The 27,243-nt window shown below is 45.1% G+C and overlaps 1 protein-coding gene and 1 long non-coding RNA gene across 6 annotated transcripts in view; both read left to right on the forward strand.

Annotated features, from left to right (window-relative positions):
- PTPRN2 (protein tyrosine phosphatase receptor type N2) overlaps positions 1-27,243 on the forward strand; it is an 831,667-nt gene that overhangs the window by 138,253 nt on the left and 666,171 nt on the right. The gene's annotated exons all lie outside the window — the stretch shown is intronic.
- Positions 16,082-20,655, forward strand: LOC131508658 (uncharacterized). The gene is made up of 3 exons (XR_009260075.1): positions 16,082-16,179; positions 16,419-16,453; positions 20,355-20,655. It is a non-coding gene; the product is annotated as an uncharacterized LOC131508658 (long non-coding RNA).

Genomic DNA, 27,243 nt, shown 5'->3' on the forward strand with positions numbered 1-27,243 from the left:
CATCAGTAGCAGAGCAATTGTATGAGAATATTAGAATATTATGAGTTAATAACGAAAGTAGCCAGAACTAGGAGTCGAAGCCTTGGGTCCAAGTACAGGCTCTGTTGCCAAATGACAAGACTTTCTGGTCTTGTCACCCCAGAATAATTTCATCTGATCAGGTTGGAGTTTGTAGAATAGCCCAACTCTCCCACACCACCTTGGCTCTTTTATGGCGGTAAAGATGTGCTGACACTAGGTGGCGGAGCACAGTACATTTCTGTTTTACCTTTGTTCTTTTTATTGCTACAAATTTATTGCTAGAAAATAGTTGTTTTTATTGGAAAAGACTTTGAAAGAAGTGGTTAAGTAAAATACAAGGACAAACGGACTGAATTTTCTCGGCAAAATCAGGAATGAAAAGTTTTAACTGAACTGTGACTTCCTTCCCTTTAGGTTTTGTACGCCTAGCCCTCCAGATCCGCCACAGTTCACACAGGGGGTTTGCTAATGGGAAATTACCTACCTTTGCAAAATGGAGGCATGGCCAACTATGAACATATGATGCATACTGTATGTCATTAACATGATTTTTTTAATTTATTTTTTTAAGTTTTTATTTAAATTCCAGTTAGTTAACATACAGTGTAATATTAGTTTCAGGTGTATTTAAAATGATATTTATAAAGAGTTTTCTAGGGGAAAGGCAACTCTTATGAAATGATGTGGGGTTTTTTTGTTTGTTGTAAAGATTTTATTTTTAAGTAAACTCTATAACCAACATGGGGCTCAAACTCACAACCCTGGGATCAAGAGTCATATGCTCTACAGACTAAGCCAGCCAGGCACTGTTCTTATGAAATGATGTTAAATGAAAAAGGAGCTATACAATTTTATAAGTAATGTGATCTCCTGTACGTAAAGAATGCCCAAGTGGGAAAAAAAGGGAAGTATACCAGAATGCTAATGGCAATTTCTCCAGTTGGCGGATTATGAATAGTTTTAGTCTTCTTCTCTATATTTTCTCTGTGTGTCTTAAAAGAACAGCCTAAGTGACTTTCTGGAAAGGCTTTTTTAAGGGTCTTCCCATTGCTCTCTCTGAGCTGTAAAGAACAGTCTCTTTCTCTTCAGTGTTCTAAAGCACACCTTTCCTTCTATGTATTCAGCACCTATGATTCCCCATTTAAAAAAAATTACTTTTTAAATTTTGGCCTGAAATACAGTGCTTGGCTTCCACATCTGTCTTGTGGGAGCCAGTTTCATATGTGGCTGCTGTTTAAAGATTCTCAGCGGGTTTCTTGGGTTCAAGAACACCCTATTTTAACACTTGATTTGAGGTTAAGAGTACCACTGAAGTTTGGAAACCAAGCAAAATTTAAGGCAGATTAGATACTGAAGCATCAACTAGAGAGGAATAGGATTTTAGCCTCTTTTCCTTTTATAAAAATTTGTCATGTTAGCTAACATACAGTCTACAGTGTGTTCTTGGTTTTGGGGGTAGATTCCCATGATTCATCGCTTACATACAACACCCAGTGCTCATCCCAACAAGTGCCCTCCTCAATGCCCATCACCCATTCCCCCCGCCGCCATCAGCCCTCAGTTTGTTTTCTGCATTCAAGAGTCTCTTATGGTTTGCCTCCCTCTCTGTTTGAAACTATTTTTCCCCCTTCCCTTCCCCCATGGTCTTCTGCTAAGTTTCTCAAGTTCCACATATGAGTGAAAACATATGATATCTGTTCTTCTCTGACTTATTTCACTCAGCATAATACCTTCCAGTTCCATCCACGTTGTTGCAAATGGCAAGATTTATTCTTTCTCATGCCAAGTAGTATTCCATTGTATATTAAACCACATCTTCTTTTTTTTTTTTTTTTTTTTTTTTTTTTTTAAATTTTTTTTTCAACGTTTTTTATTTATTTTTGGGACAGAGAGAGACAGAGCATGAATGGGGGAGGGGCAGAGAGAGAGGGAGACACAGAATCGGAAACAGGCTCCAGGCTCCGAGCCATCAGCCCAGAGCCTGACGCGGGGCTCGAACTCACAGACCGCGAGATCGTGACCTGGCTGAAGTCGGACGCTTAACCGACTGCGCCACCCAGGCGCCCCAAACCACATCTTCTTTATCCATTCATTGGTTGATGGACATTTGGACTCTTTCCATAATTTGGCTATCGTTGATAGCGCTGCTATAAACATTGGGGTACATGTGACCCTATGAATCAGCATTCCTGTTTCCTTTGGATAAATTCCTAGCAATGCTATTGCTGGGTCATAGGGTAGTTCTATTCTTAATTTTTTGAGGAACCTCCACACTGTTTTCCAGAGCGGCTGCACCAGTTTGCATTCCCACCAACAGTGCAAGAGTGTTCCTCTTTCTCCACATCCTCACCAACACCTGTTGTTGCCTGAGTTGTTGATTTTAGTCACTCTGACCAGTGTGAGGTGGTATCTCAATGTGGTTTTGATTTGTATTTCACTGATGATGAGTGACGTTGAGCATCTTTTCATGTGTCTGTTAGCCATCTGGACGTCTTCTTTGGAAAAGTGTCTATTCATGTCTTCTGCCCGTTTCTTCACTGGATTATTTGTTTTTCAAGTGTTGAGTTTGATAAGTTCTTTATAGATTTTGGATACTAACCCCTTATCCAATATGCCATTTGCAAATATCTTCTCCCATTCTGTTGGTTGCCTTTGAGTTTTGATGACTGTTTCCTTCACTGTAGAAAGCCTTTTTATCTTGATGATGTCCCAATAGTTCATTTTTGCTTTTATTCCCCTTGCCTTCAGAGATGTGTTGAGCAAGAAATTGCTGCAGCTGAGGTCAAAGAGGTTGTTGCCTACTTTCTCCTCTAGGGTTTTGATGGTTTTCTGTCTGTCTCTGTAGCCAGTGGTGCTGGGAGAACTTGACAGCAATATGCAGAAGAATGAAACTGGACCCCTTTCTTACACTATACACAAAAGTAAACTCAAAATGGATGAAAGACCTAAATGTGAGACAGGAAACCATTAGCCTCTTTTCTGATGGTAAATCAGATAGGACTTTGTCAGTGCATAGTTGCGGGTTCTTAGCTTCAACCAGCAGACCTGTTCTGGTCCCTCAAGCTTGCCCTTTGTGTGTGCTTCTCTCGCTGTACCTGCAGGACGGTCAGAGGGCAGCTCTTGTCTCATCTCACCCAGCCAGGCTTCCTCCGTCCTGTGTGCCATCCCTGTCCAAATCTGCTCTCTATGTGGATCTGTCCCTCCCCTTCCTTACCTGACAAGTCTGCTTGGTCCCCTAGTTCATCCAGCCCACCTTTCTAAGAGTGTCTCTCTGATCTGCCTTCCCAGTTCCCGCTGATAAGCTTGTTGCTGCTGTGTGCCCTCAGTGTGCTTGGATGTGCCTCTAGGTCAGGATATACCTCTTGTGCTATTTTGTTGTATTAACATATTTCCATATTTATCTCTACCACTGTGTCAGTCAGGGTTTCCAGAGAAACAGAACCAACAAGGTGTGTATGTGTGTGGGGTGTGTGCATATGTGTGTCTGTAAAGAACTTTATTTTAAGGAATTGGCTCATGGGATTGTAGGCGCATAAGTTCGAAATTTGTAGGGCAGCTCTGAGTCTGCAAACTCAGGCAAGAGTTTCCTTTTCCAGAAACCTCTGCCTTTGCTCTTTAGACCTTCAACTCATTGGATGACGCCCACCCACCTTACAGACAGTAATGCCCTTTTACTTAAAGTCAGTGATAGTGGTTGGCAGTCACATCCACACCTATGCTGGTGTTTGTTTATTATTTAAAAAAAATTTTCTCTTTTAATGTTTGTTTATTTTTGACAGAGAGAGAGAGAGAGAGAGAGAGAGAGACAGAGCATGAGTGGGGGAGGGGCAGAGAGAGAGGGAGACACAGAATCTGAAGCAGGCTCCAGGTTCTGAGCTGTCGGCACAGAGCCCGACATGTGGCTCGAACCCACAAACCGTGAGATCATGACCTGAGCTGAAGCCTGACGCTCAACCGTCTGAGCCACCCAGGCGCCCCTGCTGGCATTCTTTGAAATAGCTGGGTGTGACAGCTTCGCCGAGCTGACTTATGGAACTGACCGTCCAGGGCTAGCGGTGGGCCTCTCCAGCTGCACACGCTACTTGTTTAAACGTAGCAGAGACTTACTGAGGAGGAGCAGGCGGGTCTGTAATTCATCTTCATCTCCAGCAGTTACGGTCAGTCTCTGGTTTTGCATAGAGCAGTGTGCACTTGGCCGCTCAGAGCCAGTGCGCTGTGATTGCAGACCTCAAAGCAGGAAGTGTTAGTGGGCAGAGTTTCTGGCAGTCGTGCCCCACTTTGCTCCTTCACTGGACTCCATTATAGCTGATAGAGAGGCCGTATGGCTTCCTGTTTTATCAGTGCTTTTCCTCCGCTTGGGCGGCCGCTTACTAAAGCCAAGCGGAGAATGGGCCGCCCAGTGAATAGAACCGGTGATAACCTCTCACCCTGCTGCCTGGGTCTCTGTGTCCGTAGGGAGACATTGTGTGCAAGGCACAGGGCACTCCTGGGCCGCATGTCAGTATGCGTCTCCTCTTGTGAAAATCAGCCGGTGTCTTCGGGTGGTCAGCCGGGAGGGGCCCAGCGGGAGGGCCTTGGGGGGGCCGAGCCACTTCTAAGCCCCCAGACCTTGAGAGTGCTCTTTATGCTCTCTGGTTTCGTTTTCCTCGTCTACAAAGCACAAGCGAGAAATCGCAACCTCAGAGGGGAGTGTGAGGATCAAGTGAAACAAAACTGTTGAACACAGAGACTCCGTGCGTCTTTGCTGTCCTTATTCCAGTCTGGTCCTGATTCTCTGGTCTTCCCAGTAGCGTCACATCTCTGCTCCTGGATTTCCTCATCTAGAAGAGGAGGGAGCAAGACTCATCTCCAGGATCCTCTCCTTTAGGAGAGTCCTGGCTGAGCAGAGTGCCGTGAAGACACACGGTTTGGGACTTACTGATGGGACACTGGAGGCCACTGGGGGAGGGGAGGGGCATCCAGTGAGATCCTCACAGACTGCTCCTGCCCACTGCCTCAATGTCCAGAGGGTCCCTGAAGGCCCTCAGGCAGCTGTGGCCTGCCCTGTCATGGGGGAGTGCCCACAGCGGGCACAAAGGAGATGTGGTTGTAGTTTCTCACCACTCCTCACCAGTGGTCTGTTTCTCGGGGCTAACTCCCCACTCAAGCCTTTCCTTGTCTTCAAAAGTGACAGCGTTTGGGGTTAACTTGCATAAGGACCCCCCACCTCAGGCTTTCTTGTCTTGTTGCCTTGGGCTGACTAGCAGAGAAAGCTGCTCTGCCAGATGAGACTGGAGGTCCTGTCCAGGAGGCTGGCCTGTGCCCTACACATGCCCCGCTTCTCCCTCTGCCTTTGGAGAAGCAGTCAGGAGCACACGGCGCCTGTCCATCTCGTCTTCCTCTCCGCTTGCCATGCCAGTGAAATCCAGACACATGGGACCTGAGCATGTTCCGGCTGGCTGAACCCAGTCACTGTGATGGGGTCTGTTTGGTGGTCACCCAGAGGCCTGTGCTTCCTGCCTTGGGCCTTGCTCAGTGCTGCACACGGCAGCATTTCAAGTGGCCGCTTGCCGCTTCAGGCGGAGTATGGGTCTCTTTTCTTCTCCTCCCCCCCCCCCCTCCTCCGCCTCCTCTTCCTCCTCCCCCCTCCTTCCTCTTCCACTTCTCCTTCCTCTCCTCCCTCTTCTTCCTTCTCCTCTTCCTCCTTCATTTTTGAGAGAGAGAGAGAGAGAGAGAGAGAGAGAGAGCGAGCATGCATGTGGGAGCAGGGGAGGGGCAGAGAGAGGGAGAGAGAGAATCTTAAGCAGGCCTCATGCTCAGCACAGCCCAATTCGGGGCTCAATCTCACGAACCGTGAGATGGTGACCTGAGCTGAAATCAAGAGTCAGACCCTTAACCGACTAAGCCACCCAGGCACCCCAGGTCTCTCTTCTTCTTTTTCCTTGTTTCTATCTTCCTCGTATTTGACTTTCTTTGAGACATGCAAGAGTTTGTGCATACATCTGAAATGAGGATCTGGCAGCATTCAGAGTTTTCCAGCTCCCTTCTACGTCCAGATTTGTAATTCAGGAAGTCAGATGGTGTTTTGGAGCTTCCACTGAGGGGATTTGCTGATGCCTCTCCATGTGCATATTACAATTCACTCAAACCAAAGCATCCCATTTCTCCTTTTCCAGACGTGTGGGAAGCTGTCTTTGCAGATTGAAAGCCCACTGGGATTTTTCATCTGTAGTTTTTCAGTGTTGTAGATTTTTCTTGGTTGCAGTTGAATTTCCTTGTAGGCCAGTGATGACACGGTTGTCGATCTCTGAGGCAGGATTCAGTAAGCTTGTGAAATTAATGCATTCTAGCAAAATTGCATGTTAACGACACTTCTGTAGATACTCTTTGAATAGTGGATTTTCTTGGAGTGTTTCTGTGATGAACCTTTGTTGCTAATGACCAAATTACCTCCTTTAGAGTAACTTGGTCTCAGGGCGCCTGGGTGGCTCAGTGGGCTAAGTATCTGACTCTTGGTTTCGGCTCAGGTCATGATCTCACGTTTGTGAGTTCAAGCCCTGCATTGGGCCCTGCACTGACAGCATGGAGCCTGCTTGGGATTCTCTCTCTCCTTTTCTCTCTGCCCCTCCCCAACTTGTTCTCTCTGTCTTTCTCTCAAAAAATAAATAAATAAGCAAGCTTAAAAAAAAAGAGGAACTTTGTCTCTAATCTCAGTACCTGTGCTGTGGAATATTGCACATATCGGTAACGAAGGAGGACCTACATTGTATATAGTTAAGACAGCTTCGTTTCTTTACTTCAGACCTTAGGGGTAATAGTGATTCCTTATTTTCTCCACAGCTATTGATGAATATGTGGCAGTAAAATGTTTGATCACTACTTCTAAATGTAAGAATTTTAGATTTCAGTTATATACCATTTATATCAAACAGAACATATGGCTCTCAAAGCAGCACAGAACATATTGGAGAGAAACCCAGTGATTTGCTCCACTATTCAGCTGCGTTTTTTTTTCACTTTCATGGAAACCATAAGATTGTTTTTGTGTTTCAGATCAAACATGTTTTTGAGCAAAGAGTACATTACCCAGCTGTCCTAAAAGCCATTACTTATCACTGTTCAAATTTAATCTGAGCCATCTGTTACATTTCTTTCTTTCCATTTATTTTTGAGGCACATCATAGGAAAGCTGCTTCTTGACATATCTCTCTTGGACAAACTACAAAAAGGAAAATATGTCAGAAACTTTAGATAACACTTTGTTGATGTATTTTGCATAAAGAATTAAAAGTTATATTTCATTTAGAATTCAGTAACCCTGTACTCTTACCCCAACTTAAAATAGGTTTGAAGACTCTAATAAAGTGAACCTTATATTAATATTTATTAATGCAGTGGGTCTCAACAATATGCAACAAGTTAAATTCTTCCTTTTAATTGTGATTCAATTGAAATTTTTATCTGAAGACCTGAGACTAAATTATAGTATGTAATGGATGTACTAGTGTATTACTAACTGGTAATGTGACTGGTAAATGTTTATAACTGGTTTATTTATTTATTTATTTTTTTTTAATTTTTTTTTTTTTCAACGCTTTTTATTTATTTTTGGGACAGAGAGAGACAGAGCATGAACAGGGGAGGGGCAGAGAGAGAGGGAGACACAGAATCGGAAACAGGCTCCAGGCTCCGAGCCATCAGCCCAGAGCCTGACGCGGGGCTCGAACTCACGGACCGCGAGATCGTGACCTGGCTGAAGTCGGACGCTTAACCGACTGCGCCACCCAGGCGCCCCATAACTGGTTGATTTTTATTCTCAAACCTGGAATAAAAATCTGAGCCACATAGGCTTAAGGCTATTTGAGAATTGTCACTCCAGAAATGAACCTGAATTCACTTAATTTTATCAGAGGAAGACCTTGGCAGAATTGGGCATGTGGCTGCTTTCTGAAAGCTGACAGGCTTTGGAAATTCTAGGAAGATAATGGGTAGAATTTCTCTGCATGGCTCTGTTGGAACCTGGGGTGCTTTATTCCTGAGGCTGTAGCCCCCATGGTTTCTCAGTCTGTGACACAGCCATGCTGGGGATGTGGACACATCTCATGAACAAAGATGCGGCAGGGGAAGACTGCCCCACTCCATCCACAGTCACGACAGATACTGTTGTTTCACCAATGGGGATGCAAGAGAAGGGAGATGAGACTCATTGCTTAGGGGTTATTTTTCCAGAAGCCCATTTGGTAGAGAGTGAAGGTATTGTTTTCATGATTCACATTATGACAGCCCTACTCTTTGGGAAGGGAAAAACAACTCAGAAATTATGTCTACATGTGTAAATTGATTGGGCATAATATTCATCAAGCCTTCCCTTCTTGAAAATATCTCTTTAATTGAAATCCGCTTTGCAGATATGCTCATCTCATTTGTCTTTGATGAAGAGGGAGGCACATGTGCTGACCTCACTGCTAAAGAAGTCCTGGACACCTCCTCCCTCAAAACGACAAACCCGAGATTTGTGTTCCAAACAGAGCCCCTGAGGGACCGGGGTGCGAAGGTCAAAGGGAGCTTGTGCTGGGCAGAACCCGCTGCATGGAGGGCTTTCTCTACATTCTCTTCACGGCCTCTCCTCACTGCCGTGCTCCGGGTCCCAGGTGTTGCCTCACATGGCGTGAGCTCCTTTTTTCCTGCTTTAGGCAGAAAGATAAAACAGTGCCAATTTGGGGAGAACGAATGCTTTCTTTGTTCCTTGCTCACTTACTAAAGTGCTTGTATACAAATGTGGCAGGAACCTATTATAATATGGCATATTCCCGCTTACCTTTGGAGACTTTTTAAAAGTTTTTATTATCATCCCAGTACAGTTAACATACAGCGTTCTATTAGTTTCAAGTGGACTATACAGTGATTCTGTGCATTCTTCAGCGCTCATCATGACATGCACTGTTAATCCCCTTCATCTATTTAACTCATCCCGCCACCCACCTCCACTCTGGCAACCGCCAGTTTGCTCTCTAAAGTTAAGAGTACGTTTCTTGGTTTCTCTCTCTCTCTCTCTCTCTCTCTTCATCCTTTGCCCATTTGTTTTGTTTCTTAAATTGCAAATATGAGTGAAATCATATGGTATTTGTCTTTCTCTGACTGACTTATTTTTTTTTAATTTTTTAAAACGTTTTTATTTATGTTTGAAGGAGAGAGAGACAGAGCATGAGTGGGGGAGGAGCAGAGAAAGAGGGAGACACAGAATTTGAAGCAGACTCCAGGCTCTAAGCTGTCAGCACAGAGCCCGATATGGGGCTCAAACTCACAAACTGTGAGATCATGACCTGAGCTGAAGTCGGACGCTTAACCGACTGAGCCACCCATGCGCTCCCGACTTATTTTGCTTAGAATAATACTCTCTTGCTCCATCTATGCTGTTGTAAATGGAAAGGTTTTTTTATGGCCTAGTAATATTCCATTGAATAAATATACACCGCATCTGCTTTATCCATTCATCAGTGAGTGGATGGATACTTGGGCTGCTTCCACAGTTTGGCTATTGTAAACAGTGCTTCAATAAACCTGGGGTGCATGCATTCCTTTGAGTGAGTGTTTTTCTACGTTTTGGGTAAATACCCAGTATTGGAATTACTGGATCATAGAGTAGTTCTATTTTTAACTTCTTGAGGAACCTCTGTACTGTTTTCCACAGTGGCCACACCAGTTTGCATTCCCACCAACAGTGCATGAGGGTTCCTCTTTCTCCACATCCTCACCAATGTTGTTGTTACTTGAGTTGTTGATTTTAGCCATTTTGATAGGGGTGAGGTGCTAACTCACTACAGATTTGATTTTCATTTCCCTGATGATCAGTGATGTTGAGCATCTTTCCATATGTCTCTTGCCCATCTGAATGTCTTCTTTGGAGAAATGTCTGTTCATGTCTTTTGCCCATTTTTTAATTTGATTATTTGTTTTGGGGATGTTGAGTTGCATCAGTTTTTTATAAATTTGGATACTAACCCTTTATCAGATATGTCATTTGCAAGTATCTTCTTCCATTCAGTAGATTGCCTTTTGCCTTTGTTGTTTCCTTTGGTGTGCAGAAGGTTTTTATTTTGTTACAGTTGCAATAGTTCATTTTTGCTTTTGTTTCCCTTGCCTCTAGTAAGAAGTTGCTGCGATGAATGAAAAAGAAGTTATTGCCTGTGTTCTAGTCACTGCCTGTGTTCTCTAGTATTTTTATGCTTTCAGGTCTCACATTTAAGTCCTAATACATTTTGAGTTTATTTTGTATGTGGTGTAAGAAAGTGGTCCAATCTCATTCTTTTGCATGTAGCTGTCCAGTTTTCCGAACACCATTTGTTGAAGATAATGTCTTTTATTCCCCACTGGATATTCTTTCTTCCTCTGTCAAAGATTAATTGATAATGTAATTGTGGGTTTATTTCTGGGTTTTCTTTTCTGTTCCATTGATTATGCATCTGTTTTTGTGCCAGTACCATACTGTTTTGATTACTACAGCTTTGTCATATAACTTGAAGTCCAGGATTGTGATACCTCCAGGTTTGTTTTGTTGTTTCTTCAAGATTACTTTGGCTATTCAGGGTCTTTTGTGGTTCCAATACATGTTTTAGGATTGTTCTAGTTCTGTATTTTGATAGGGATTGCAATAAATGTGTAGATTATTTGGGATAGTATAGTCATTTTAACAATATTTGTTCTTCCAGTCCATAAGCATGGAATGTCTTTCTGTTTCTTTGGGTTGTTTTCAATTTCTTTCATCACTGTTTTATAGTTTTCAGAGTACAGATCTTTCTTTCTTTATTTTTTTCTCTAAAATTTTTTATGTTTATTTTTGAGAGAGACAGAGCACAAGTGGGGGAGGGTCAGAGAGAGAGGGAGACATAGAATCTGAAGTAAGCTCCAAGCTCTGAGCTGTCAGCACAGAGCCTGATGCAGGCCTCGAACCCATGTACCATGAGATCATGACCTGAACTGAAGTCGGACGCTTAACCAACTGAGCCACTGGGGTGCCCCATGGAGTACAGATCTTTTACCTCTTTGTTTAAGTTTATTCCTGGCTATGTTATTATTTTTGGTGCAATTGTAATTGGTATTATTTTCTTAATTTCTCTTTCTGCTTCTTCATTATTAGTATACAGAAATGAAACAGATTTCTGCACATTGCTCTTTAAAAAAATTTTTTTTTTACATTTATTTATTTTTGAGAGACAGTGAGAGGATGAACAGGGGAGGGGTAGAGAGAGAGAGGGAGACACAGAATCAGAAGTAGGCTCCAGGCTCTGAGCTGTCAGCACAGAGCCCGATGCGGGGCTTGAACCCACAAACAGTGAGATCATGACCTGAACCAAGTCGGACGTTCAACTGACTGAGCCACCCAGGCGCCCCTGCACATTGGTCTTAAATCCTGTGACTTTACTGAATTTATTTATCAATTCTAGTAGGTTTTTTTGTGTGGAATCTTTAGGGTTTCCTATATATAGTATCATTTCATGTGAAAATACTGAAAGTTTTACTTCTTTCTGACCAATTTGGATGCCTTTTATTAAGAAATTTTTTTAATGTTTTAATTTATTTTTGAGAGAGAGAGAGAGCGAATGTGAGCAGGGGGAGGGGCAGAGAGAGAGAGGGAGACAGAATCTGAAGCAGGCTCTATGCTCTGAGCTGTCAGCACAGAGCCCAATGTGGGACCAGAACTCACTAACCATGAGATCATGATCTGAGCCGAACTTGGACACTTAACCAACTGAGCCACCCAGGCGCCCCTGGATGCCTTTTATTTCTGATTGCTGTGGCTAAGGCTTCCAGTAGTATGTTGAATAAAAGTGGTGAGAGTGGACATCTCTGTCTTGTTCCTGACCTTAGGAGAAAAGCTTTCAGTTTTTCCCCATTGAGTATGGCTGTGGGTTTTTCATATAAGACCTTCATTATGTTGAGGCATGTTCCCTCTAGACCTACTTTGTTGAGGGTTTTTTGTTTTTATCATGAGTGTATATTGTACTTCGTCAAATCCTTTTTCTCCATCTATTTAAATGATCATATAGTTTTTATCCTTTCTCTTACTGATGTATCACATTGAGTGATTTGTGAACATCCAACCACCCTTGTATCTAGAACTAAATCCTACTTGATCATGGTGGTGAATGGTTTTTTTAAAATGTATTGTTGGATTGGGTTTGCTAGCATTTTGTTGAGGATTTTTGCATCTATGTTCATCAGATGTATTGGCCTTTAGTTTTCTTTTTCTTATGGTGTCTTTATGTGGTTTTAGTATCAGGGTAATGCTGGCCTCATAAAATGAATTTGGAAATTTTCCTTCCTCTTCTAATTTTTGGAATAGTTTGAGAAGAATAGGTATTAACTCTTTTTTAAATGTTTAATAGAATTCACCTGTGAAGCCATCTGGCCCTGGACTTTTGTTTTTTTGGGAGTTTTTTGATTGCTGATAAAATTTCGTTGCTGGTAATCAGTCTCAAATTTTTTCAATTAAAATTTTTATATTTCTTCCTGCTTCAGTTTTGGTAGATTATTTGTTTCTAGGAATTTATCCATTTCTCCTAGGCTGTTCATTTTGTTGGCATATAATTTTTCATAATAATCTGTTACAATTGTTTGTAGTTCTGTGGTGTTGGTTGTTATTTCTCCTTTTCCATTTGTGATTTTGTTTGAGTCCTCTGTCTCTCTCTTTTCTTTTTTTTTTTCTTTTGAGTCTGGTTAGAGGTTTATTAATTTTCTTGATCTTTTCATAGAATCAGCTTCTGATTTCACTGATCTGTTCTGTTGTCTTTTTAGTTTCTATATAATTTATTTCTGTTCCAATCTTTATTATTTTCTTCCTTCTGCTGGTTTTGGTTTTTTCTTTTTTTTCTAGCTCCTTTAGGTGTAAGCTTAGGTTGTTTATTTGAAATTTTTCTTGATTCTTGAGGTAGGCCTGTATTGCTATAAACTTCCCTCTTAGAACCCCTTTTGCTGCATCTCAAAGATTTTGGACCGTTGTATTTTCACTTTCATTTGTTTCTGTGCAGTTTTTTATTTTTTTGACTTCTTGGTTGACCAGTTCATTGTTTAGTAGATGTTATTTAACCTCCATGTATTTGTGGTCTTTCCAGATTTTTTCTTATGGTTGATTTCTACTTTTATAGTGTTGTGGCAGAAAAGATGCATGGTATGACTTTGATCTTTTTGAATTTGCTGACACTTGTTTTGTAGCCTAATTCATGGTCTTTTCTGGAGAATGTTCCATGTGGCCTTGAAGGAATATGTAGTCCCCTGTTTTAGGATGGAATGTTCTGACTATATCTGTTAACTCCATCTGGTCCACTGTGTCATTCAGAGGCACTCTTTCCTTGTTGATTTTCTTTTTGGATGATTGTTCCATTTATCTTAGTGGGGTGTTAAAGTTCCCTATTATTATTGTTTACTATGGATTATTTCCTTTATGTTTATTATTAACTGTTTTATGTGTTTGGGTGCTATCATGTTGGGTGCATAAATATTTGCAATTATTGTATCTTCTTGTTGGATTGTCCCCGTTAGGATTATGTAGTGTCCTTCTTTGTGGAGATATTTTAAATGAAATCATGTGCACAAGAGCATAATAATTACCAAACTATTGGGCTTTCAAGCACATGCCTGTTGAATAAATAATACAGGTAGTAAAAATCTTTTACAGTTCAATGAGACTCTACACAAGGTAGATTTTCTGTCTGTCTATGCTGGTTGTAAAAGTCTTCTCTTTCAAAAATGGTCTTTGAAACAGAGACTACTCCTTGCTTCTAGATTTGGAGACAGTAAAATAACGAAATGCTAAGCTTCCAAAGACTTTAAAACATTCTTTGCAGTGTTAGAAATCTCTTGTTGGTGAATACTGGCCAAGTAAAGCCATGGAGGACTTGTTAATTGTACTGTTTACTTGGCATGCTCAAGATAAATATATCATTTTAATTCTGCTTGGCAGTGCACTGCTGACTGGCCTCTTGGCATGAAGTGTAGGAGGAAGGTCTGTGCAAATCAGTATCAATTCTTTAGAAGTAACGAGGGAAAGAAAGAGCTGCCGCTCATTTGACTTTCCACTTTAACAATGTTTTTGTAAAGCACTGCATTTCTCTGAGTCTTAAGGGCTCCCCAGTGCCCTTGATATAGACTTCCTGCATCTATGATAAGTGATTAAAGGAGAGAAAGGATGTTGGCTTGTTATAGCGTGTGTAATGTTTGCAAAACAGTCGTTTCCTGAAATGGGGCCTTCTTGGCCAAAAGGGCTTCATGTTAGAAAATAGTATCAGGCTGTGCTGTCCTCTCAGTAATATTTCAGAATGGTGGAAGTACACAAAGATGCTTATTGCTAGTCAGTGACAGAAACCACATTGTCCAAGACACATGCTTTTAGTCTGGCCAGTCTTTCCCTCAAAACTTGGCAATGCTGTGGGTGTGCTTAGATGCAATGTTGAAACACAGAATGCTGTAGTAGACAGCAAGAGAAGCAGAGTCACTCACAAACCAGTGCCAGGCTAGCCCCACTCTACACCGGGGTGTAGGGCCTTAACAAGGGCCACCAAGCTGACACTGGCCCAAATCATCATTAATGACCAGTGGGGAAAATTGCAGTGACTCTGTGACCTTTAAACTTTTTGGTAAAAACATTAAAAATTCTTTTACTTCTGGTTATAAATATATAGGGAAGTAAAAACCCTAACATTGCTTTAGTACAGTGTGACTTAACGCATTAGAAACATTGAGAGTGAAAGTGCCCCCGGTCTACTTTGAGCAGCGCTTGCCTTCTTGTATTAGAACTTAACGATCATAAGGAAGTGTCTTTTCTGTGACCTGGGGATTGTCACGCACCTTTCTAGGTTTGGATCAGCTTCCAGGTTTGTCCTTTGCATGTTCAGTGTTGTGGAATATCTCTGAGTGTTCCTTACTGTGAATATTGTTGCTGGCACCACATTCTCATCTGCACCCTTTTCCTCGTCTATGTGGATGAGCTGTCTTCCCCGAATTCATGCAGCTGTACATCTAGAGTCTCTCAGACGAAGCTGTGTCCATATTCACCAGCCCAGCTGTTTCTCCTCCGATTCCATTGGCCTTTGATTCAAACTTCACTTCCTGTTTTATCAGTTTTCACTTCTTTTCCGCACTTGTCTCTTTCTTGGTCAGTTCTGTCTTTCCCAGTGTCTGTTTCTGTGAAATGTTACGTGGTTTATCACCGGAAGACAAGGAGCCAATGCACCTACATGCTTTGCTGTCTGTGTGAACAGCAAGGATGCAGAGTGACCCATTACTGACAGTCTTTGGAAGAAGTGCCCTGACTGGTCGTGATGCAGCTGTTACACACACAGTGATTTCTGCCTGTGGACCTGGCAGCAAAGTCTCTCCCTTAGCCATTGTCATGGCTAATGTAGTGTGAGAACTGAAATGCGAACCACAGTGTTGGGTGCTGGTGCTGTATAGCTCAACTCTGATAACTATCTGGCATGTTGAACTGGCAGAGTGAGTGTTGCCCTATGCCATCCCATCCTAGAAGTGGTCCCAGATTGGGGTGATTACTGAGTGTAACTAAACTGTATACATATGTAGAGTGTCTCAGGACAACTTTGATGTGTGGTGTTTATTGGTCATGAAATCACTACCAAAGTTGATGTGGAAGAGAAGAAAGCCAGAACTCAGTGGTTGCTACCAGGGATGCCAGAGATGGAAATGACAGTAAAAGTGGCTCCAGGATGTGGGACCCCGGAGGGGCAGGTGCAGGAACTTCCAGCTCTTAACAGCCTCGGTATCTTTGAGGTGACCTCTTAGTCCCTATGGATAATGCTCTTTCATTGAAGATCCTTGTAGAGGGATTTCGTGAGCTACTGTGATATCACCTCTTGGTGACTAAATCGAGGGTAAATCACTCTGATTAGTTTAATTTTCCTTCAGAAACCTTCTCATTTATCATGCAGAGAGCCTGGTTGAGGGTCTTTGATGCGGGGTCTCCTCATGTGTGGGATGATGATGAGTCACTGTAGGGTGGGGAGGAAGGTGTCAGAAATAACCTAAGATGGGAACTGGCGTGTAATTTGTGTGCACAGAATAGGTGCAGGGTTCTAAATCTTTACTGCTCCTAGAATCACCTGGGAAGATTTTAATAAAGCTGAAGCCGAAGGTGCCACCAGACCAGTCCCATCAGAACTTGTGGAGGTGGGGGGCGCCTGGGTGGCTCAGTCGGTTGGGTGGCCGGCTTCGGCTCAGGTCACGATCTCGCGGTCCGTGAGTTCGAGCCCCGCGTCGGGCTCTGCGCTGACAGCTCGGAGCCTGGAGCCTGCTTCAGATTCTGTGTCTCCCTCTCTCTCTGACCCTCCCCTGTTCATGCTCTGTCTCTCTCTGTCTCAAAAATAAATAAACGTTAAAAAAAAAAATTAAAAAAAGAACTTGTGGAGGTGGGACTCAAGCATCTGCATCTGAAAGGTCTCAGGTGGGTACTATGTACAAGCCAGAGCTGAGGAGATTGGTGGAGGCTTCGAGGTTAGTGGGCGGGGCTAAGGGGATCCCCCAGACCCTGGTAGCAAAGCCACTGGTCCTCTACCCAGCTACAGCAGGTGGTTTCTTGGAGGTGATCTGCTGGAGGGTTTTGTTTGGCCTTCATTTACTGGATCTCCAACTTTTTACCAATGCAATTGAGAGGTCAGAGTGGTAATTAGAGTGAAAAATGAATTTGGAAACATGAGGTGGAAGGTACAATTTATGACCCTGCAATCAAGTCAGGAAATTAAACTGAACTGCTCAGCTTCTATTAAACAGAATTACGCCAGAACAGCCCCATGAATCTCAGTGCACATTTTCTAGTCTAGTTGAGAAGGGTCTCTTTCTTGCCCCTCAAATGTGGTTGACTAATAACATTTTCTCCAACAAGCTGGTGGTTGTTCAGTTAGTGTGATGCATTTGGAAAGGATGGACAGTGCGCTGGAAAGCTGTCACTGGTGGGTGTCCTTCCTCTCCCTCCTACCCTGCTGTCCATGGACCCTTCATGGTGTTAGTGGGAACACCGAAGCATTACCCACATTGGTGTGGACCAGGCAGGAGAGTGGTGCAATTTGGACAAGCGTGCTGGACTGAGGAGCCCAGGTGAAGGCTTTGTTGGTCAGAAAAAGGAGGGGGCGGCTTCTTCTTAAAGAGAACTCTCGGTGGGTGGTGCCGATATATTACTTATAGCTGAGCCCAAAGAACACCTGATTTCTTCTGTGGTTCTTCCTCACAGATGCAGTTACACTAGTGAAATTTGGTCCTGGAGGATGTGATGAGATTCTATTTTAAGGCTATTTCTTCTCTCTGTGGTGAAAGCATGAATAGCCATTGTTAACACCCTGCTACCCTCCCCGATCTGTCCTTTTGGGCCCAATGCTTCAGCCCATTAACTTCTTTTAAATTTCTCCCAGGTGAGCACTCCCAGTCAGCTTCTCTGTCACGGTTCAGTGTTGCCCTCCTGGTTCACAGTGTGCTGGTGCTGAGAAACTTGCCTTCCTGTTTGGGGGTTGGTGATAAATAAGTCACTCTGTACATGCCTGGCTTCGGGCTGTTTAGGACTAAGCATCGGATTCCCTATCATTTGAGAGTGCTCTGGTATTCCACATCATGTCAGGTGTGCCGGAAGCATGGCTCACACCCCTGCCTGACTGGAATCACCCTGGGTGGGGTGGGGGGACCCTGGCTTCTCATTCAGGTGCTGTCAGGCCCGGAAGGCCGGGCTCTGTCTGAAGCAGGAGGTCCTCACGGGCCACGCGCACTGGCTGTGCCAGACGGGTGAGCTCCCAAGTTTGCGGGTAACCCTGTCACTTAGGGCTCAGAGACTTCAAGTATGTGCCTAGCACCCTTGGCTAATAACTCATTTCTGACCCACAGGGGTCCTCCCACAGTGCTTTCTCCAGGAAACAGCCAGTGGCCTTGTTGCTGCGGTGACCAGGGAGCACTCCAGCTAATGTTCTTGTTTTGGCTGTGCTCTGGGAGTGCAGCCTGGAAAATGCCAAAGGGTGGGTTGTTGTTGCTTTATTAACTTCAGGTCCAGATCAGGCAGTGGGAAGAGGAGGAAGCAAACCAGATGCATTGTAGGTCCACTTGCATTGTGTTTGCTTGAAGATAATGTTTTATTTTTGTGTGTATTTTGTTAAAATGCTAAGTGAACTGTGTAGGAAATTTATACATACGCTAGGAATTAAATTCTCTTCTTTGGTCTCATACCCTCTACGACTTATTACAAACAAGATACAGTGCACTATTTTGATCCTGAACTAAACTTTAGTTCAAAATTTGTCTTTCTTGCTGTAGCTTATCCAATAGGTCTTTACCCAGCTCTCAATCTATTAGATTGGGATAAGAAAATAGATATGCTGTGTGGACAGTGGAGAAGGAATGGCCCTTGAGTGGAAGGTCTGGATGGGGTTGCTAATGGGGTTCCTCCAGGTCTGAACACCCGTGAACCCGTGTCACCTGCACAGCACCCTCGTGAGATGGGGGTATGGTCCTCCTGGTTCACAGAGCCTGAAGAGGCAGGTTGCTACCTTACCTAGGGTCGCACAGACACTCCATCGAGGTGTGCCCTAGAGCCCCTGCTTACCTGGCCGTGTTGCCTCCCAGTAGCTTCACCCTAGCCTCCAGAGCAGTGGGGGAACCTGCCCTCTGTGGGTGGGGGCTGGGGGAGCCCTGACCTGGGGGTGCAGCTGGCACTCCAGGGGAGAGCCTGACCTCTGTGGGTGAGACTGGAACTTTGGGGTGGCCCTGACCTCAGTATGTCGGGGGTGGGTACTGACCTCCGGAAGATAGCCCAGCTTCCAAGGGAGCCCTGACCCCAGAGGGCTCCTGACCTCTGGAGGAGCTTCTTGTCTTGGGCTCCTGAGGTGGGCAACATAAGCCTCGGTGGTGATTTTTCCACCTTAATAGACTGTAGTGGATTGACTGTTAGTGGAGCTTCCCAATGTGAAGTACAGAGTGCTTTGAATAGATACAGAGGGTAAATCAGTGTTGATCTTTTCTGACAGCCGCCACTGTTACCAGGGGGCATCACCTCTTAGGAATCAGAAGGGGCTTTCCTCTGGCACAGCTGGACCTTTCCCTGGAATAAAATTGGGGGTGATGGTAGTGGGTCTCCAGGCGACCTTGCTGCCCTGGTGGGAAGAGTGAGTGCGTTAGGTTGAAGCTGCCAAGCGCATGGGGACATTTGGGGGCTTTCCTTGGCCCATGTGCTGTCAGCAGTGGGAAGGGGCTCCACCTACAGTGGGCAGGCTGCCAATCCATCCCTAAGATGCACAGCTGATGGCCACACCTCATCTGTGATTTGATTCTGTGATCCTTTATTTATTTACTTTAAATGTTTATTTATTTTGAGAGAGAGAAAGAGAGGGAGGGAGGGGTAGAGAGAGAGAGAGAGAGGGAGAGAGAGAATCTCAAACAGGCTCCATGCTGTCAGCGCAGAGCCCTATGTGGGGCTTGATCCTATGAACCATGAGATCATGACCCAAGCTGAAATTAACAGTTGGATACTTAACCCAATGAGCCACCCAGGTGCTCCTGATTCTGTGATCCTTTAGAGGAGAACACCCAACATCTGCTATCCTCATAGAAGAAACAGATTCTGTTATTTTTTAAAAAAATAATGAGCTTCCTGGTGCTGGATAGGAAATTTTATTAACAGACAGTACACTAACAAGTGCTGATCTCTTGGCCTGAAAATAGTTGTTTTTAGATGCTATTTAGAGATGATTACAAATGTGAGGTTCCTAACAGCTCCTAAGGCAGGACATTGCATAGCATCCTGACCTGAGAGGTATGATGCTGTCCCATTCACAGTTGCACTTGCAGACCCTGTGGCTGCAAACCATCATTGCTATTGGTCCTTACTCAGCTCAGGTGAGCTTCAGAGGTAAAGAGATCTTGTGGGCATGGATCTATCAGGAAACTGCCCTTCCATTGGTCTCGTGGTTCAGGGCACCTCAGCCTGATCTCACATACGCATGAGGCTGAGAACGTGGGCGAGGGGTCTGGGGAGTGAGTTCCTCAGAGACTACTGTTTCTGAGCTTCCTCCATCCCAACTTTGGAAAAGACTGAGGAAGTATGACCTTCGAACCCAAGCCTGGTGAGGGTCTTTGATGTCTCAGCCAGTTTGATATGGTTTCATCCAGATGTCGAGGACTGGCACCTGATTGTGGCATGAGGTCTGGCCTCCGATCCCAAGAGGGCAGGACACGCCTGGCAGATTGCTCGAGGGTGGAACTGACCCCAAAGTTGGTTAGGGCCGGAGTGACTTTTTATTTTTTATTTTTTTTAAATATGAAATTTATTGTCAAATTGGTTTCCACACAATACCCAGTGCTCATCCCAACAGGTGCCCTCCTCAATACCCATCACCCACCCCCCAAGGGCTGGAGTGACTTCTTATTCCATGTGTGCCGTTTGGAAGAGTGATGACAACAGGTGCCTGGAAGGGCATGGAAACGTTGCTAGGAAGAGCTCAGGTGGAAGAAGGAGCCACGAGAGACCCACAGCTAAGAGGAGTGTGATTTCTGATTTCATGGGCCTTCATACATCCTCACACAGATGCAGGAAGAAACACTGCCCCCCCCCCCAACTGAAAAAGCTCAAAGAAATGTGGGACAAAAATAAAATTGAGTTTTGATCATGTTGTACATGTTGAGTTTGTTCACTGGCTTACCGCCAACTCCACAGATTACTGAGTGTCTGCTCTATAAAAAGATTATGCTGTATTCTGGGGAAATAAAGGAGAAAAATGGGGTCTTGGGAGAGCTCACAACAGTGGGGAGGAGACTTCCCAAAGAGAAGATGGTCCTGTTTGTATTACGACAGCCCAGGCTGTCAAATCTTTGAGGTGTAGCACCATGAAAGTGGCTTCTCACGCATATTCTGTGTCTCATGGGTACATTGGGACATTCATCCGACACCATCATGTGGGGATGCAATGACCCAGGAGCATCACATGCCTTCATCCCTGTGTTCTGTGTGTCTCTTCTTAGAAGGACACTAGTCATTGCATTTTGGGCCCACCCCAAATCCAGGATGATTTCATCTCAGGATGCTTACCTAATAACATCTGCAAAGACTGTATTTCTAAGTAAGGCACATTCTGAGGTCCTGATTAGACATAAATTTTGTGGGGACACTATTCAACCCGTTACAGGACCCTATTCCCAAAGGAGTAAAGAGCCACTGACATTTTTGTTCTCACACTAGGGTTGAGGAAATGGATGTTTGGAGAGGTCGGTCTTGCTCAAAGCCTTTATCTTGTTTGGGACACACTGGGAGCCTCTGACGTGCTTCCCAGAGATTAAGTCAGAAGAGATCTTAGCTGGAACTGAAAGTCAGAGAGCCTCTACACCATCACTTTCACTCTGCAGAAGTGGCGAAACTTGTTAGTCTAGAATTACCTGGCAGGACAGTGATGGAATCTGTTCTGTTTTCTCCTTCTGCACCTCCCTCCCCAGGGGACAACATGCATGTTCTTGTTATTGTATTAGGTTGATGCTTTGATATTGGGGAGAGAGCTACAGAAAGAGGATGGTGCTCTTGGGTGGGAGTGTTCACCTGGAGGTGTGGGCATAGGTGACTTGGTGTGGGCTGCATTTTTGTTAAATGGTGCCAGAGAGGGAAGGTGTCCAGAGACCTTGGCAGAGTCACCAGCAAATGCACTCAAGTTATGCATGCGGCCACTGGAAGAAGTCAAAGGGGAAATCTGGATGCTGGGCTGAGTCAGAAAACTACTCAGGTGAGCATCTTAGTGGGTGGAAACCACATAGGCATGCTCCTCGTCTTCTGTGGTTTGCAGGAAACTTTGGAGAACAAGTGCATGGTGTCTCCTCAAAAAGGCAACAGCTTTCTTTCTTCTTAAAACTGGATTTTTGACAGGCAATGTCAACACATTTTTTTTTCTCAGCTCTTTTCTTCAGTTCTTAAAATACTTCTCAGATCCTGCTGGAAATGATCTGAATGTCTTCACATGTGCGCGGGCCCGTCTTCTTGCCGAGCATTGGGTTTGGAGGAACCCTGAGCTATCAGCTGGCCAAAACCCTGCCCTTGGGCAGGTGAGGAAGAAAGCCAGCCACATGTTACCTGCTCTCGAGACCTCTTGGACGGTCCTTGGCCTTCCCTTTCTCATCCAGAGGATTCAGTTGGGTTGGTTCCTAAATTCTGGTACATAGCCGGGTCTCAGCAGCTTGAACGTCTGTTCTCTCTGGGCATTTTCTGAAGTTTGGAAAGTGGCAGCAGGGGCAGCAGCAGCAGGAGCATTTGTGCGAGTCTATTTTTTTTCAGCAGTGAGCCGCCATTTCCTTTTTTGGGAATGATGGTCTGTGGCTGTCCACGCCTCGCATCTGGATGAGACCTTGGTCCTAAGGATGAGGGCTTGCTGTCCAGCCCAACATGGTGGTGGTGGCTTGAGTACAGATGCTGAGGGGAAGCGCTGCCCATCCCCATCCAGTCCAGCCTTTGGCCTCCCACTTCTCAGAAAGAGAGTGTGGCTGCCCGTGGTCCAGTGGCTGAGTCGTGACAGAATCCAGCTTAGAAAAAGAACCTTGCATGTGGAAAGCACACCCTGACGGTTTTCTCACACACCCCATGTGCCTCCTTCTAGGCCCTTTGGCAGGTTTTATTACTGATGACTCCCAGCCAGTATTGCTCATGGCTGAGGGACGTGGGGATCGTGTTAAACACATGTAACTGATGGGCAGTTGCATGAACCTTCTCTGTCTGCAGGAATGATCTGAGGGCTCTGGTCAGCCACCTGTCTGTGGGGTGCCATGAGTACAACCTCTTCTCAGGCATGTGTCACTTGTGTAGAGGTTGGCTGGTTTTTCTACCTTGCCGGTGTGACCCTGGGCATTTCTTCAGAAGCCATAGCAGTCCACAGGTCTTAGGTCTGGCTGGAGGCAGAGCTGAAGTGGGAGTCGCCGGTGCATCAGCCCCCAGCGTGGGTCAGTAGTCGGTCGTGGGTCAGGAGGAGGTGGGCTGTGTGATCTGTGCATGTTTCTACGTACACCTCACTTTGCATCACCAGGTCCAGGAAGCCACAATCACAGGCAGAGTGGATGGCTTCCAGCTGCAAATGTCATCTGGCCAGTCCTAAAGATCTCCCCTTTGCAAGAATCCCCCTTTTCCCATGCAAGATGCCTGGGTGAGCCCTCACCTCTTCAGCTGGCCATAGATGTGTTATCAGGGCCACCACAGGCTCTGTTAAGTTAAAGGGATAATTGCTTGTAGAATGAGTCTGGGGGTGGCAGGGGCTTGGAGAGAGAAGCTAGTTGCTTGTGTGCAGGTTTTCCTTTGTTTCCTGCCATTTCTGTTTACTTGGAAGTTGCATGGGCCAAGAGGAGTCAGCATGCTCTGACAGGAAAAGCTAGGATCCAGTAGGCAGAGAGGGAAAGATTAGGACCTGAGGTCCCTGGGTGGGGAGAGACACATACTTTGGAACAATGCTGACCACAGCAGATTCCCTCGAGGGTAATGTTCCTCTTAAGAACATAACAGACCCCACCTACTCTCCCTCAGGTTCCCCTCAGGAATTTGACAAAAGACCTAACTAAAAATAAGTAGTAGAGCATAAAACATATGACCCTCAAGGAACACTATGGCCACAGACCACCCCTCATACAATGGAATGGAGCCAGTCGGGAATTGACAACCCAGCACCTAGAGTTATCAAGCCAATAAGGACCTGAGAAGGATCAAGGGGGAAGGGAAGGAGGGGCGACCCAAACCTTATAGAACAAGGACCCTTGCCTATAGTCACAGGTATTCGCCTTCGAATGCCCCTTCTCTGCAAAGAGAGCCTTCCTATTATTCTTACTTCCTTACACTCTAATAAACTTTTGCCTGCTGCTCATTATATTCTGTGTCCATCTCTTCATTCTTCGAGGTGAGACAACGAACCCCGGGTACTGAGGTAAAAAACCCTGCAAGAGTCCAGCATGAAAGAAATGATTACCGGTCATTTTAGGAGGCAGTGGAGGCAAGATCGGAGTCTTTGGTTTTGTCATTTCCAGTTTTGCTCCTTCTCAAGTTCTCAAGTGCCTGTCGGGTGTCAGGTGGCCTGTTGGCCTTTGCGGTGACCCGGGCATCACTGTCCGACTGGACAGAGCTGCTGAGGGACCAGGCCAGGCCAGCCCAGTCCTGACCATGAATGGAGAGGTTGGCCTTGGCCAGCACAGTGGCCAGCTGGTGGGCTGGTGGCTTCTTGAAGGAAGCAGGCTGTGCACACTGTATGGCGAACGGGTGTTGGCCCTGAGCATGGTCAAGTGAATGTTAATGCAGAGTGCGGGTGCAGAGATGAGGCCTGGGCGGGGGGGGGGGGGGGGGGGGGGGCGGGCGGAAGGCAGAGTTTCTGGGCCAGATGCTACATCTGCCGGCAGGTTGGGAGCACAGAGATGTTCCCTGGGCCGGAGGGTAAACCTGGGATGTTCGTCCATCTGGAGGTGCCCCTTGTTCATCTGTAAAATGGGAATAAAAATGTGTAATTTCCGGGTGCTGTGATAATTAGGAACATGCGTGGTGGGAGAGGTAGGATGATTGCCTTTTGATACTTTTTTCTCTTTTAATTAAAGAGGGTAAAGTGATTGCTAGAATGGGTGGCAAATAACTCTGTATCTTCTAAAATGACATTGCTATAACAGACTTTCAAACTGTCTTTGGTAGCTATTGGAATATACAAGCAAATTAATAAAAATATCACTGGGAAGTCCAGTGTTTATGTTAGCAGTATTTATGTTTAAAATGTTTATTTATTTTTGAGAGAGTGCAAGCAGGGGAGGGGCAGAGAGAGGGGGACAGAAGATCCAAAGCGAATTTTTGTGTGAGTCCCCTTCTTCCCCCATCTTTTACAGTTATCACCATAGTCAAGTTGCAAAGAGGTTCAATGTAGTTCTGCAAACTGCTAGTATGTTCAATGTAGTTCTGCAAACACAGGGGAAACATTTATATTATGCAGTTACCTTTTCTTATCATGTGGATTTTTCTGAGCCCACTGAATTACCCATTTTGTTAATTTAATTTTGGCACACTTAGGAATAACTGTCATTTTGCAGAAACAAGTAATGAATATCTACTTTCTCCTAGTTTCACTACCAAAGAGAAGAGCTTCCTGTAAGATGCTAATAATAACAGTTTCACAGGGGGAGAGAAACCTGTGGGCTGATGCCCTCAGGCACTGATCTCTTCTTCCTCCTTTTCCTTTTAAATTCTGTTTGAAAAATTCCACTATAGAGGGAGCCACTCTAATCTAAACTACCTTAACAAGGTGTGGCCTAGGAAGAGGAAAACCATGCTTTATTTTTTTTTTGGTTTATTAAAATTAAGACTATGCATGAATATATTCTTATTAGCTTTTTCATTATTTTATTAATATTTTATGCTGCCTCTGGTGGTGTTTGCTTTCAATCCCAAAGACACTGCAAAGATGTGTTTTGATTATACATATGTTTAAGATTACAGAACCAAGAGTATTTCCTTTCTGATAGAAAAGACCACCAGATGTCAGTGTAACTTAAGGAATAAAAATCTCACACACCAGGTTGGTGCCTTTGTCATTCTGTCTATGCAGGTTTCTTTCATATTCTGGCTTCTTCCTCCCCCCCCCCCCCCCCCCCCCCACCGCATTCTGACTTCTAAAACCAGGAGGAGCTTTAGGGAGCATGCACATATGCCTCTCAAAGACAATAATTGTTAAATGTTGTGGGAGACATCTTCTTGCTTTCATTCTTCTTAAGGTTTCCACATAAATGCGTTGCGAATTCATTCTCCATTCCACTTAGCAGTATAACATTTCAGGATCAAGGTTGTTTTGAGCCATGAGCACAGGCTTCCAGGTCAGGGTCGTGGTGGCACTGTGTCTAGGCTCTTGCGGGTCTTCGGTCTTACTCTGGGCTCAGAGTGTTGAGCTTGTCTGAGGTCCCAGCTGCGGGAGGCTGGTGGGGACAGTTCTCTTTCCACGACCCGGGGTGTGTCCTCGCTTTCTTTTCCGGCGGCACGGACCCGTGGGCTGTATGCTTTGTCTGTTCTGTATTTGTAACATTTCCCCATCACATGCTTGAAGAGAGTCAGATTTGCCCAAAGTCACTTGTCTGTGTGCTTCTGAAGCTTTGTTTTCCAAGCTGTTCGGTGCTGGGTGACAAAAACAGACCTGAAACGACGACACAAAAATCATGACTATGGTTTGAGTACAGAAGGCATGCATGGAAACTGAAGAAGCCGGTGGTTGGGTGAGCAGGACTGTGGGTGCAGAAGTGACCTTTGAGAGGTGTGCGGGTGGGGGGCCCTGGGAGCGGGACCCAGGCTCAGAGTCACTGAGCACCAGTCACACGGCATGTGGTGTCGAGAGGGTCCTTGGAAGGAGCTGCCAGTGGGGGTCCCTGGAGAGGTGGCCGCCCCTCAGGCGCCAGGTGTGCAGCTTCTTCCCTTCATGTGATCAGCGCACGCTCGGATCCCAGTTCTGTGGCGTGAGGTCAGCATCTACGGCCGTGGCACACCGAGTTTCTACTTCGCACTTCCGAAGGGTCTGGGTTTCCTGAGCAGACTGTCCACAGTCAGACGAGTTTCACTTTTCTAAGACTGAAAAGAACACGAATTTGGGTAAGGTCGGAAAAATACATTCTGAATACATTCAGGAAGTAGTGGATACCGTAGCACTAGATGAATCCTATTTTGCAGCAGGGAGAATTGTGTAGATAAGACCCCATGTATTAGAGAAACTCTTGAACCTTGTTTTTGCTACCTGCCGATTCGGAGGTAGGCCTGCAGCTCCCTTTGTGTCTCAGGCCTGTGGTAAGAGAGCGTTTCCTCCAGACGTCTGTTCTGGAGAGGCAAGCATTTCAGGTGTTTTAAGTAAGAAGACCTCAGTCCTGGATGGAGCCTTGGTTTGCAGCCCAAAGGAAAGATTCTGCAGTTTTCCCTCAGGCAGTGCAAACTCTGTGGCCACGTCTAGCCTTGCCTGCCAGCATCTGCAACGCTGGATGGTTTGTGTGGGACCCACAGCTGTGTGTGTGTGCCCCCCAGCTGAGAGGGTCCGCAGTGCCCTCTTTGGGGCAGAGAAGGGCAAGGCAAAACACAGCTTCCCGGTGGTGGGGGGTGGAGGTGCTGCCTGCCTTCCCAAGACAGGCCTCTCTAGAAGTGTCGGGACCGCGATGGGCTGTCAGATGTCGCTCAGCACAAAGTTGACTTACGGATTGCAGCCAAACCAGTGCCTTGAGCAGGGGTCCCCTGATGGGGGTGGG

The sequence above is a fragment of the Neofelis nebulosa genome, chromosome 4 (genome assembly GCF_028018385.1).
Source record: "Neofelis nebulosa isolate mNeoNeb1 chromosome 4, mNeoNeb1.pri, whole genome shotgun sequence".
Lineage (NCBI taxonomy): Eukaryota > Metazoa > Chordata > Mammalia > Carnivora > Felidae > Neofelis > Neofelis nebulosa.